General features: G+C 51.6%; 1 pseudogene; it reads left to right on the forward strand.

The window, feature by feature from the left end:
* The first annotated feature begins 7,593 nt into the window (after positions 1-7,593).
* Positions 7,594-9,354, forward strand: LOC141249266 (sialidase-3-like; annotated as a pseudogene).
* The last annotated feature ends 5,438 nt before the right edge of the window (positions 9,355-14,792 follow it).

Raw genomic sequence — 14,792 nt, forward strand, 5'->3', positions numbered from 1 at the left:
TAGGATTAGATACACGGCTCAGCAGACAGTATCACACAGGAGAGGATTAGATACACGGCTCAGCAGACAGTATCACACAGGACAGGATTAGATACACGGCTCAGCAGACAGTATCACACAGGATAGGATTAGATACACGGCTCAGCAGACAGTATCACACAGAATAGGATTAGATACACTGCTCAGCAGACAGTATCACACAGGATAGGATTAGATACACGGCTCAGCAGACAGTATCACACAGGATAGGATTAGATACACGGCTCAGCAGACAGTATCACACAGGAGAGGATTAGATACACGGCTCAGCAGACAGTATCACACAGGATAAGATTAGATACACGGCTCAGCAGACAGTATCACACAGGAGAGGGTTAGATACACGGCTCAGCAGTCAGTATCACACAGGATAGGATTAGATACATGGCTCAGCAGACAGTATCACACAGGATAGGATTAGATACACGGCTCACCAGATGGTATCACACATGATAGGATTAGATACACGGCTCAGCACACAGTATCACACAGGATAGGATTAGATACACGGCTCAGCAGACAGTATCACACAGGATAGGATTAGATACACGGCTCAGCAGACGGTATCACACATGATAGGATTAGATACACGGCTCAGCACACAGTATCACACAGGATAGGATTAGATACACGGCTCAGCAGACAGTATCACACAGGATAGAATTAGATACACGGCTCAGCAGACAGTATCACACAGGATAGGATTAGATACACGGCTCAGCAGACGGTATCACACTGGATAGGATTAGATACACGGCTCAGCAGACGGTATCACACTGGATAGGATTAGATACACGGCTCAGCAGACAGTATCACACAGGATATGATTAGATACACGGCTCAGCAGACAGTATCACACAGGATAGGATTAGATACACGGCTCAGCAGACGGTATCACACTGGATAGGATTAGATACACAGCTCAGCAGACAGTATCAAACAGGATAGGATTAGATACATGCCTCAGCAGACAGTATCACACAGGAGAGGATTAGATACACAGCTCAGCACACAGTATCACACAGGATAGGATTAGATACACGGCTCAGCAGACAGTATCACACAGGATAGGATTAGATACACGGCTCAGCAGACAGTATCACACAGGATAGGATTAGATACACGGCTCAGCAGACATTATCACACAGGATATGATTAGATACATGCCTCAGCAGACAGTATCACACAGGAGAGGATTAGATACACAGCTCAGCACACAGTATCACACAGGATAGGATTAGATACACGGCTCAGCAGACAGTATCACACAGGATAGGATTAGATACACGGCTCAGCAGACAGTATCACACAGGATAGGATTAGATACACGGCTCAGCAGACAGTATCACACAGGATAGGATTAGATACACGGCTCAGCAGACAGTATCACACAGGATAGGATTAGATACACGGCTCAGCAGACGGTATCACACTGGATAGGATTAGATACACGGCTCAGCAGACAGTATCACACAGGATAGGATTAGATACACGGCTCAGCAGACAGTATCACACAGGATAGGATTAGATACACGGCTCAGCAGACGGTATCACACAGGATAGGATTAGATACACGGCTCAGCAGAAAGTATCACACAGGATAGGATTAGATACACGGCTCAGCAGACGGTATCACACAGGACAGGATTAGATACATGGCTCAGCAGACAGTATCACACAGGATAGGATTAGATACACGGCTCAGCAGACAGTATCACACAGGAGAGGGTTAGATACACGGCTCAGCAGACGGTATCACACAGGATAGGATTAGATACATGGCTCAGCAGACAGTATCACACAGGACAGGATTAGATACATGGCTCAGCAGACAGTATCACACAGGATAGGTTTAGATACACGGCTCAGCAGACAGTATCACACAGGATAGGATTAGATACACAGCTCAGCAGACGGTATCACACAGGATAGGATTAGATACACGGCTCAGCAGACGGTATCACACAGGACAGGATTAGATACACAGCTCAGCAGACAGTATCACACAGGATAGGATTAGATACACAGCTCAGCAGACAGTATCACACAGGAGAGGGTTAGATACACGGCTCAGCAGACAGTATCACACAGGATAGGTTTAGATACACGGCTCAGCAGACAGTATCACACAGGATAGGATTAGATACACAGCTCAGCAGACAGTATCACACAGGATAGGATTAGATACATGGCTCAGCAGACAGTATCACACAGGATAGGATTAGATACAGCTCAGCAGACAGTATCACACAGGATAGGATTAGATACACAGCTCAGTAGACAGTATCACACAGGAGAGGGTTAGATACACGGCTCAGCAGACAGTATCACACAGGAGAGGATTAGATACAGCTCAGCAGACAGTATCACACAGGATAGGATTAGATACAGCTCAGCAGACAGTATCACACAGGATAGGATTAGATACACAGCTCAGCAGACAGTATCACACAGGATAGGATTAGATACACAGCTCAGCAGACAGTATCACACAGGATAGGATTAGATACAGCTCAGCAGACAGTATCACACAGGATAGGATTAGATACACAGCTCAGCAGACAGTATCACACAGGATAGGATTAGATACACGGCTCAGCAGACGGTATCACACAGGATAGGATTAGATACACGGCTCAGCATACAGTATTACACAGGATAGGATTAGATACACGGCTCAGCAGACGGTATCACACAGGATAGGATTAGATACAGCTCAGCATACAGTATTACACAGGATAGGATTAGATACATGGCTCAGCAGACAGTATCACACAGGAGAGGGTTAGATACACAGCTCAGCAGACAGTATCACACAGGATAGGATTAGATACACAGCTCAGCAGACAGTATCACACAGGATAGGATTAGATACACGGCTCAGCAGACGGTATCACACAGGATAGGATTAGATACAGCTCAGCATACAGTATTACACAGGATAGGATTAGATACACGGCTCAGCAGACGGTATCACACAGGATAGGATTAGATACACGGCTCAGCAGACAGTATCACACAGCATAGGATTAGATACACGGCTTAGCAGACGGTATCACACAGGATAGGATTAGATACACGGCTCAGCAGACGGTATCACACAGCATAGGATTAGATACAGCTCAGCATACAGTATTACACAGGATAGGATTAGATACACGGCTCAGCAGACGGTATCACACAGGATAGGATTAGATACACGGCTCAGCAGACGGTATCACACAGGATAGGATTAGATACAGCTCAGCATACAGTATTACACAGGATAGGATTAGATACACGGCTCAGCAGACGGTATCACACAGGATAGGATTAGATACACGGCTCAGCAGACAGTATCACACAGCATAGGATTAGATACACGGCTTAGCAGACGGTATCACACAGCATAGAATTAGATACACGGCTCAGCAGACGGTATCACACTGGATAGGATTAGATACACGGCTCAGCAGACAGTATCACACAGGATAGGATTAGATACACAGCTCAGCATACAGTATCACACAGCATAGGATTAGATACATGCCTCAGCAGACAGTATCACACAGGAGAGGATTAGATACACAGCTCAGCACACAGTATCACACAGGATAGGATTAGATACACGGCTCAGCAGACAGTATCACACAGGATAGGATTAGATACACGGCTCAGCAGACATTATCACACAGGATATGATTAGATACATGGCTCAGCAGACATTATCACACAGGATAGGATTAGATACACGGCTCAGCAGACATTATCACACAGGATAGGATTAGATACACGGCTCAGCAGACGGTATCACACTGGATAGGATTAGATACACGGCTCAGCAGACGGTATCACACAGGACAGGATTAGATACATGGCTCAGCAGACAGTATCACACAGGATAGGATTAGATACACAGCTCAGCAGACAGTATCACACAGGATAGGATTAGATACACAGCTCAGCAGACGGTATCACACAGGATAGGATTAGATACACGGCTCAGCAGACGGTATCACACAGGACAGGATTAGATACACAGCTCAGCAGACAGTATCACACAGGATAGGATTAGATACACGGCTCAGCAGACGGTATCACACAGGACAGGATTAGATACATGGCTCAGCAGACAGTATCACACAGGATAGGATTAGATACACAGCTCAGCAGACAGTATCACACAGGATAGGATTAGATACACAGCTCAGCAGACGGTATCACACAGGATAGGATTAGATACACGGCTCAGCAGACGGTATCACACAGGACAGGATTAGATACACAGCTCAGCAGACAGTATCACACAGGAGAGGATTAGATACACGGCTCAGCAGACAGTATCACACAGGAGAGGAATAGATACACGGTTCAGCAGACAGTATCACACAGGAGAGGGTTAGATACACGGCTCAGCAGACAGTATCACACAGGATAGGATTAGATACAGCTCAGCAGACAGTATCACACAGGATAGGTTTAGATACACGGCTCAGCAGACAGTATCACACAGGATAGGATTAGATACACGGCTCAGCAGACGGTATCACACAGGATAGGATTAGATACACGGCTCAGCTTATAATGTATTTTTCTTGTTATTTTTCAGGACGTTATATGGGTAAAATGAACAGTTTCTGTCAGAACTACAGGAGCAAAAAATAATATAAATATTTTGATGGTGAAATAAAAATAATCTTCTGTATAAAGGAGGCGGCGGGGACCCACCGTCCAGATTCAGCGATTTATTTTTTATTCACTTATTTTTTTGTTGCATTTGACGTTTTTGGAACCAAATTTCCCCCAATGTCGTCCTGAGGTTTGTGAATTCTTGTGAATAATTAAGAATATCTTTATTTTTGCCTCTTTTTTTCTTGCAGGAAATTACAGGTTTTGGAAAATGAATAATTTATTTTTTTTTTTTCCCGTGTTAATAAAATCATCCCGGAGGGCGAGTCGGAGCGCGTTCACACAGGGGGAATCAGGCGCAGCCGTCTGGAAACCCCAAACTCCCTCCACAACGGCCAAACAAAAAAGTGATTAAAATGACATGAAAAATGCTAAATCCAGATCCGGGGACGCCGCGTCCGTCATGAATTGGGTCATTTTCGGGGATTTTTTTGAGCTTTTATTGTGTCGCCGCCATTAAATTTTTCTGAGCACAAAAAACAATCGTAAAACAATGTCACAATCATAAGAAAGGCGAGAACGCTGTGAGAAAGCTAGGGAGACATTAACCTCACCCCGGCCGCGGCTTCTCGCACACGGAGACTATGGGATCATTTATGGTTTTTCCCACAGTTCACAGCAGTTAAAAAAAATATATGCTGTGTTTAGCCAATGGGGTGTGGCCACATGTGCTGGTAAAATTTACAATATTTACAACTAGAAATTGGCAAATTGCAGCATAAATGATAAAAAGCCCTGAAGCATCTTGTGTAGAACGCTGCAGAATATGACAGCGCTATCTATAATGGAAATGATTGCTGTCCCGGCTGCGACCACCAGATGGCGATGTGAGTACACTCCTGTCCCCAATGTGACAGCAGCTGCATCCTATATACAGACGGCGCTGAGCCACGTGACATCGTAATGGTCTCACCACCAGAGGCGCCGCTGCTCCTCGCTGTCTGCCGCTCACTGCGGGCGCCATGTTTGCTGCGTCTGTACATAATATCCAATGTCCCATGGTCTCCGGAAACATGGCCGCCAGCTGCTGATGATGAGACACTGCTAAACATCTAATTCATCGTGTACTTTGTACAGATTGGAACTGTAGGGAAGAAGGTGAGGAGCCAACAGCTGTGTATATACCACATAGAGGGGGCTGCAGAGTATCACAGCAGGGGCTTAGATACATCATACAGAGTGTTAGAGGATTAGATACACAGCTCAGCAGACAGTATCACACAGCATAGGATTAGATACACGGCTCAGCAGACAGTATCACACAGGATAGGATTAGATACACAGCTCAGCAGACAGTATCACACAGGATAGGATTAGATACACGGCTCAGCAGACAGTATCACACAGCATAGGATTAGATACACAGCTCAGCAGACAGTATCACACAGCATAGGATTAGATACACAGCTCAGCAGACAGTATCACACAGCATAGGATTAGATACACAGCTCAGCAGACAGTATCACACAGGATAGGATTAGATACATGGCTCAGCAGACAGTATCACACAGGAGAGGATTAGATACACAGCTCAGCAGACAGTATCACACAGGATAGGATTAGATACACGGCTCAGCAGACAGTATCACACAGGATAGGATTAGATACACGGCTCAGCAGACATTATCACACAGGATACGATTAGATACATGGCTCAGCAGACATTATCACACAGGATAGGATTAGATACACGGCTCAGCAGACATTATCACACAGGATAGGATTAGATACACGGCTCAGCAGACGGTATCACACTGGATAGGATTAGATACACAGCTCAGCAGACAGTATCACACAGGATAGGATTAGATACACGGCTCAGCAGACAGTATCACACAGGATAGGATTAGATACACGGCTCAGCAGACGGTATCACACAGGATAGGATTAGATACACGGCTCAGCAGACGGTATCACACAGGACAGGATTAGATACATGGCTCAGCAGACAGTATCACACAGCATAGGATTAGATACACAGCTCAGCAGACAGTATCACACAGCATAGGATTAGATACACAGCTCAGCAGACAGTAGCACACAGGATAGGATTAGATACACAGCCCAGCAGACAGTATCACACAGGAGAGGATTAGATACACAGCTCAGCAGACAGTATCACACAGGAGAGGGTTAGATACACGGCTCAGCAGACAGTATCACACAGCATAGGATTAGATACACAGCTCAGCAGACAGTATCACACAGCATAGGATTAGATACACAGCTCAGCAGACAGTAGCACACAGGATAGGATTAGATACACAGCCCAGCAGAGAGTATCACACAGCATAGGATTAGATACACAGCTCAGCAGACAGTAGCACACAGGATAGGATTAGATACACGGCTCAGCAGACAGTATCACACAGGAGAGGATTAGATACATGGCTCAGCAGACAGTATCACACAGGATAGGATTAGATACACGGCTCAGCAGACAGTATCACACAGGAGAGGATTAGATACACATTTCAGCATCACACATGATAGGATTAGATACACGGCTCCGTGTCTCAGAATAGGATTAGATACTCGGCTCCGTGTCACAGGATAGGATTAGATACACGGCTCCGTGTCACAGGATAGGATTAGATACACGGCTCAGTATCACACAGGATAGGATTAGATACACGGCTCAGTATCACACAGGATAGGATTAGATACACGGCTCAGTATCACAGGATAGGATTAGATACACGACTTTGTATCACACAGGATAGGATTAGATACACTGCTCAGTATCACAGAGGATAGGATTAGATACACGGCTCAGTGTCACAGGATAGGATTAGATACACATTTCAGTATCACACAGGATTAGATACAGGTTGCTCTCGGCTGTCAGTCTCGTGTATCCGCTGTCCTGCAGGTTCGGGTACAGACATGTCGGGGGCGCTCTCTCTGGACTCGGTGACCCTGTTCCAGCAGGATCCTGGCGGTGTGACGTATCGTATCCCGGCTCTGCTCTTCTTCCCTCCATCTTCTTGGCCTTGGCGGAGAAGCGCTCGTCCCCCGATGATCAGGACGCCCTGTACCTGGTGGTGCGGCGCGGTCGGGTGCAGCGCGGGGAGGTGCAGGTACCGGCTCCTCATGTCACCTCTCCCTGCGTCTGATCTTGTGACTTTCCAACGTCTCCATCTGTTTTGCCTCCTTAGTAGGAAGACGCGATGCCGGTGAGCCACGCCAAGTTACCGGACCATGAACCCCTGCCCGCTGTACCATCCCGCCACCGACACCGTCTTCCTCTTCTTTGTCTGTGTAAAAAGCGAAATCTCCGAGTTCCAGCAAATCATAACCGGCCAAAATGCCGCCCGGCTCTGCTACGTCACCAGCCGCGACCACGGCCAATCGTGGAGCCTACCGAAAGACGTGACGGAGGAGGTCCTGGGTGAGGACCTGAAGAGCTGCGCCACCTTGGCGGTTGGCCCCGGTCACGGCATCTGCTCTCCGTCGGGCAGGCTGATCGTGCCCGCGTACCTGTACTACATCCACTCCCGCGTCTGCGGCCTGCCCGTCCCCTGGAAGACCAAGCCCCACTCATTCATCTTCTACAGCGACGACCGCGGAGAGAGCTGGCACAAGGGCAGCGGGCTGTGGCGGCAGAAGACAGGGGAGTGCGAGGTGGCCGAGGTGACCTGCAGCAGCGGCAACGACCTCCTGTACTGCAGCGCCAGGACCGGTCAGCGCTACCGGGTGGAGGCGACCAGCAGCCCCCAGTCCATGGAGTTCACAGATGCCCACTACAATAAAAGCCTGTGTGAGCCGCCTCATGGCTGCCAGGGCAGTGTGGTGAGCTACAGGCCTCCGGAGGCAACTCAGGACGAGGCGGACGGCGGGGAAGATTCGCCCCTTCAGCATAGCGTCACGTCCTGGCTCCTCTACTCCCATCCCACCAGCAGCCGGGGCCGCATGGACTTAGGAGTCTACTTGAATAAATCACCCCTTGTGCCGTCCACCTGGACCCCACCGTGGGTCATCAACGAAGGTCCCAGCGGGTACTCGGACCTGGCGGTGTGCCAGGACACTCACTCCTTCGCCTGCTTGTTTGAATGTGGAAAGGACGCGGCGTGTGAAAAGATCGTCTTCCGGAGGTTCACGATGGACGAGCTGCTGAACAATTCCTCTAAGCCCTAATCACGAGTGTCGGGGCATCCGCCAAGTCTCCGGGTGCCAAAAGTAACTCAGTATAGGAATGCACTGAGTGACCACAAGATGGCGCCATCCACCACTCTCCTGACCCCCGATACACACTCTCATACTGCTCCTTAGATGGTGCCTGATCCCCCCACCCTGTAATTAGCAGATTCTGTCCACTCCTCTCTGTCATGGACGCCTTAAAAGGATCTTCCCATGAACTATATCATCCCCATCCATGTGTCTGATGCCGTCTCTGCCCAGCACCACCTCACCCTCCGGAGCCGTCTGCCCAGCAACTCCTCACCCTCCAGAGCCGTCTCTGCCCTGCACCTCCTCACCCTCCGAAGCCGTCTCTGCCCTGCACCTCCTTACCCTCCAGAGCCGTCTCTGCCCTGCACCTCCTCACCCTCTGGAGTCGTCTCTGCCCTTCACCTCCGAAGCCGTCTCTGCCCTGCACCTCCTCACCCTCTGGAGCCGTCTCTGCCCTGCACCTCCTCACCCTCCGAAGCCGTCTCTGCCCTGCACCTCCTCACCCTCCGGAGCCGTCTCTGCCCTGCACCTCCTCACCCTCTGAAGCCGTCTCTGCCCTGCACCTCCTCACCCTCTGGAGCCGTCTCTGCCCTGCACCTAATCACCCTCTGGAGCCATCTCTGCCCTGCACCTCGTCACCCTCCGAAGCCGTCTCTGCCCTGAACCTCCACACCCTTCGGAGCCGTCTCTGCCCTGCACCTCCTCACCCTCCGGGCCGTCTCTGCCCTGCACCTTCACACCCTCCGAAGCTGTCTCTGCCCTGCACCTCCTCACCCTCTGGAGCCGTCTCTGCCCTGCACCTCCTCACCCTCCGGAGTCGTCTCTGCCCTGCACCTCCTCACCCTCCGGAGTTGTCTCTGCCCTGCACCTCCTCACCCTCCGGAGTCGTCTCTGCCGTGCACCTCCTCACCCTCCGGAGTCGTCTCTGCCCTGCACCTCCTCACCCTCCGGAGTCGTCTCTGCCCTGCACCTCCTCACCCTCCGAAGCTGTCTCTGCCCTGCACCTCCTCACCCTCCGAAGCCGTCTCTGCCCTGCACCTCCTCACCCTCCAGAGCCGTCTCTGCCCCGCACCTCCTCACCCTCTGGAGCCGTCTCTGCCCTGCACCTCCTCACCCTCCGAAGCCGTCTCTGCCCTGCACCTCCTCACCCTCCAGAGCCGTCTCTGCCCTGCACCTCCTCACCCTCCAGAGCCGTCTCTGCCCTGCACCTCCTCACCCTCCGGAGTCGTCTCTGCCCTGCACCTCCTCACCCTCCGAAGCCGTCTCTGCCCTGCACCTCCTCACCCTCCAGAGCCGTCTCTGCCCTGCACCTCCTCACCCTCCAGAGCCGTCTCTGCCCTGCACCTCCTCACCCTCCGGAGTCGTCTGCCCTGCACCTCCTCACCCTCCGGAGTCGTCTCTGCCCTGCACCTCCTCACCCTCCGAAGCCGTCTCTGCCCTGCACCTCCTCACCCTCCGGAGTCGTCTCTGCCCTGCACCTCCTCACCCTCCGGAGTCGTCTCTGCCCTGCACCTCCTCACCCTCCGAAGCCGTCTCTGCCCTGCACCTCCTCACCCTCCGGAGTCGTCTCTGCCCTGCACCTCCTCACCCTCCGGAGTCGTCTCTGCCCTGCACCTCCTCACCCTCCGAAGCCGTCTCTGCCCTGCACCTCCTCACCCTCCAGAGCCGTCTCTGCCCTGCACCTCCTCACCCTCCAGAGCCGTCTCTGCCCTGCAACTCCTCACCCTCCGGAGTCGTCTCTGCCGTGCACCTCCTCACCCTCCGGAGTCGTCTCTGCCCTGCACCTCCTCACCCTCCGGAGTCGTCTCTGCCCTGCACCTCCTCACCCTCCGGAGTCGTCTCTGCCCTGCACCTCCTCACCCTCCGGAGTCGTCTCTGCCCTGCACCTCCTCACCCTCCGGAGTCGTCTCTGCCCTGCACCTCCTCACCCTCCAGAGCCGTCTCTGCCCTGCACCTCCTCACCCTCCGGAGTCGTCTCTGCCCTGCACCTCCTCACCCTCCAGAGCCGTCTCTGCCCTGCACCTCCTCACCCTCCGGAGTCGTCTCTGCCCTGCACCTCCTCACCCTCCAGAGCCGTCTCTGCCCTGCACCTCCTCACCCTCCAGAGCCGTCTCTGCCCTGCACCTCCTCACCCTCCGGGCCGTACAGCCGCCTCCATTCTGCTTTTTATGTGTTTTTCATCTGTTTCTTCTTATCTTTTGTTTAGATTTGTGATACATTTTTTTATGACATTTCTCTTCTGTAAATCTCTTTTTCCCGAGTAGTAATTGTTTTCTGATTACTTTCTGCAGCTCATTATCCAAAATAGTTCAGACCATCCTAAATATTGTCTGTTAGTGTAGCAGTAATGAGCGAGTACGACCTCTACACACAGAATACAGCCGTGGTCGTATCCAGACTTTTCTGTTCCCTTCAGTGCCCTATGTTTCCATTACCTCAGTGCATGTGACACCGCACAGTCTACAGATTTTTGTGAATGATGAAACTTTTCCTTTATCTACAATGTGCTGCCCCTTTAAATCTCTGCAGTGACTGTTAAAAGGATGAACCAGGGAGCTAATAAAGCTGAGACAATGTAAAGTACAATGACTTCTACTTTGTGTTAGAATTCCAGTGATTAGGAGGGTGCACAGTACAGGGGGGTGCACAGAACAGGGGGAGGTCTGGTCCAGTACAGGGTGGGGGGTGCACAGAACAGGGGGAGGTCTGGTCCAGTACAGGGGGTGCACAGTACAGGGGGAGGTCTGGTCCAGTACAGGGGGAGATCTGGTCCAGTACAGGGGGTGCACAGTACAGGGGGTGCACAGTACAGTGGGGCGTCTGGTCCACTACAGGGGGGTGCACAGTACAGGAGTAGGTCTGGTCCAGTACAGGGGGGTGCACAGTACAGGGGGAGGTCTGGTCCAGTACAGGGGGGTGCACAGTACAGGGGGAGGTCTGGTCCAGTACAGGGGGGTGCACAGTACAGGAGAAGGTCTGGTCCAGTACAGGGGGGTGCACAGTACAGGGGGAGGTCTGGTCCAGTACAGGGGGGGTGCACAGTACAGGGGGAGGTCTGGTCCAGTACAGGGGGGTGCACAGTATAGGGGGAGGTCTGGTCCAGTACAGGGGGTGCACAGTACAGGAGAAGGTCTGGTCCAGTACAGGGGGGTGCACAGTACAGGAGGAGGTCTGGTCCAGTACAGGGGGGTGCACAGTACAGGGGGAGGTCTGGTCCAGTACAGGGGGGTGCACAGTATAGGGGGAGGTCTGGTCCAGTACAGGGGGTGCACAGTACAGGAGAAGGTCTGGTCCAGTACAGGGGGGTGCACAGTACAGGGGGAGGTCTGGTCCAGTACAGGGGGGTGCACAGTACAGGGGGAGGTCTGGTCCAGTACAGGGGGTGCATAGTACAGGGGGGTGCACAGTACAGGGGGAGGTCTGGTCCAGTACAGGGGGTGCATAGTACAGGGGGGTGCACAGTACAGGGGGAGGTCTGGTCCAGTACAGGGGGGGTGCACAGTACAGGGGGAGGTCTGGTCCAGTACAGGGGGGTGCACAGTACAGGAGAAGGTCTGGTCCAGTACAGGGGGGTGCACAGTACAGGGGGAGGTCTGGTCCAGTACAGGGGGGTGCACAGTACAGGGGGAGGTCTGGTCCAGTACAGGGGGAGATCTGGTCCAGTACAGGGGGTGCACAGTACAGGGGGAGGTCTGGTCCAGTACAGGGGGAGGTCTGGTCCAGTACAGGGGGTGCATAGTACAGGGGGTGCACAGTACAGTGGGGGGTCTGGTCCAGTACAGGGGGGTGCACAGTACAGGAGTAGGTCTGGTCCAGTACAGGGGGGTGCACAGTACAGGGGGAGGTCTGGTCCAGTACAGGGGGGGTGCACAGTACAGGGGGAGGTCTGGTCCAGTACAGGGGGGTGCACAGTACAGGAGGAGGTCTGGTCCAGTACAGGGGGGTGCACAGTACAGGAGAAGGTCTGGTCCAGTACAGGGGGGTGCACAGTACAGGGGGAGGTCTGGTCCAGTACAGGGGGGTGCATAGTACAGGGGGAGGTCTGGTCCAGTACAGGGGGGTGCACAGTACAGGGGGAGGTCTGGTCCAGTACAGGGGGTGCATAGTACAGGGGGGTGCACAGTACAGGGGGAGGTCTTGTCCAGTACAGGGGGAGGTCTGGTCCAGTACAGGGGGGTTCACAGTACAGGAGGAGGTCTGGTCCAGTACAGGGTGGGTGCACAGTACAGGAGGAGGTCTGGTCCAGTAGAGGGGGTGCACAGTACAGGATGAGGTCTGGTCCAGTACAGGGGGGTGCATAGTACAGGAGGAGGTCTGGTCCAGTACAGGGGGGTGCACAGTACAGGAGAAGGTCTTGTCCAGTACAGGGGGGTGCACGGTACAGGGGGAGGTCTGGTCCAGTACAGGGGGGGTGCACAGTACAGGGGGAGGTCTGGTCCAGTACAGGGGGTGCATAGTACAGGGGGAGGTCTGGTCCAGTACAGGGGGGTGCACAGTACAGTGGGAGGTCTGGTCCAGTACAGGGGGGTGCACAGTACAGGAGGAGGTCTGGTCCAGTACAGGGGGGGTGCACAGTACAGGAGAAGGTCTAGTCCAGTACAGGGGGTGCACAGTACAGGAGGAGGTCTGGTCCAGTACAGGGGGTGCACAGTACAGGAGGAGGTCTGGTCCAGTACAGGGGGGTGCATAGTACAGGAGGAGGTGTGGTCCAGTACAGGGGGGGTGCACAGTACAGGAGGAGGTCTGGTCCAATACAGGGGGAGGATTAATTATATATATTTTTTAATTAAAAAAAGTTTTAAACTGCTTAATTGTTCCCCTTGGAGCATGTGATCATTTGTACATTAATTATACTGCATTCACAACTGTATAGTGTATTGTCATCTTCTTAAGGGTATGTGCACACGTTAAGTGTTGGGTGCAGAAATTTCTGCACCATTTCTGCATCTCTTGGCAGGAAAAACGCAGCGTACAATACTTTTTTTATGTGTTTTTGGTGCATATTTTTTGCATCAAAAGTGCTGAAACGATTGACATGCTGCAGATTTAAATCTGGAAGTCAGAAATATGCAACGTGTGCATGAGACTTCAGAATCCTCATTCACTTTGCTGGCATCAGGAAACCCTGCAGGTTTTGTGACCAATCTGCAATGTGTGCACAGACCCTAACCGTCTTAGGTTAAGTTCCCATGATGAGTTTTTTGGTGGCTTTTTGATGTTGCAGATTTTCTGCACCCAATAAGTAAAACAGGTTACCTGAATTTTTTGGGGGAAAAAACGCAGCATCGAAAATTCATTGTGTGAATGAAGCCTCAGGCCATGTGCACACGGTCCGTATTTTACATCTGTATTTTTCACCCACTCCTGGTTTTGGCTTCCAAATAAGTGATGTAAAATACTGAACGTGTGACCATCGCCTTAAGGACCGAGCATTTAATTTTTATTGTAATTTTTTTTCTGTGACGCCATTAATTTTACCACGTAATGAAGTGAAAAACTAAAAGAAATCCCAAGTGGCATAAAATATTTCTGACAGCGACATTTAACTCTTGCATTAGGCGCTAGATCTGATGGTATCATGAGCTCTGGCGCGATGTCCAGCGTGGTACGAGCCCTAATCCCGGCATCCATTGCTGCTTGTGTATGGTGGGTGCACGTCCGTCACTGAGGATTATATAAGGGGGATTCAGCCTGAATATAAGGTAGCAAACGCCACGTCATCAAGTAATCACAGGACACCGGATTCTGCTCTAGTTATCTGTAACGGTTTTATTTTTTTATGGTGACGCTCGTGCACGTCTGGACGTTAGTACGGAGCCATCGCTAGCGGGAGACGTCCCCTTCTCACCGGTCGGCTTTAATAATGGCGCTGCCTGCGTCTGTGAACAGATAAACATGAGATCAGGTTCTGCCTC

This window comes from Phyllobates terribilis, unplaced genomic scaffold (assembly GCF_046119375.1).
Source record: "Phyllobates terribilis strain yellow unplaced genomic scaffold, ASM4611937v1 Scaffold_2__4_contigs__length_985480577, whole genome shotgun sequence".
NCBI classification, from domain to species: domain Eukaryota; kingdom Metazoa; phylum Chordata; class Amphibia; order Anura; family Dendrobatidae; genus Phyllobates; species Phyllobates terribilis.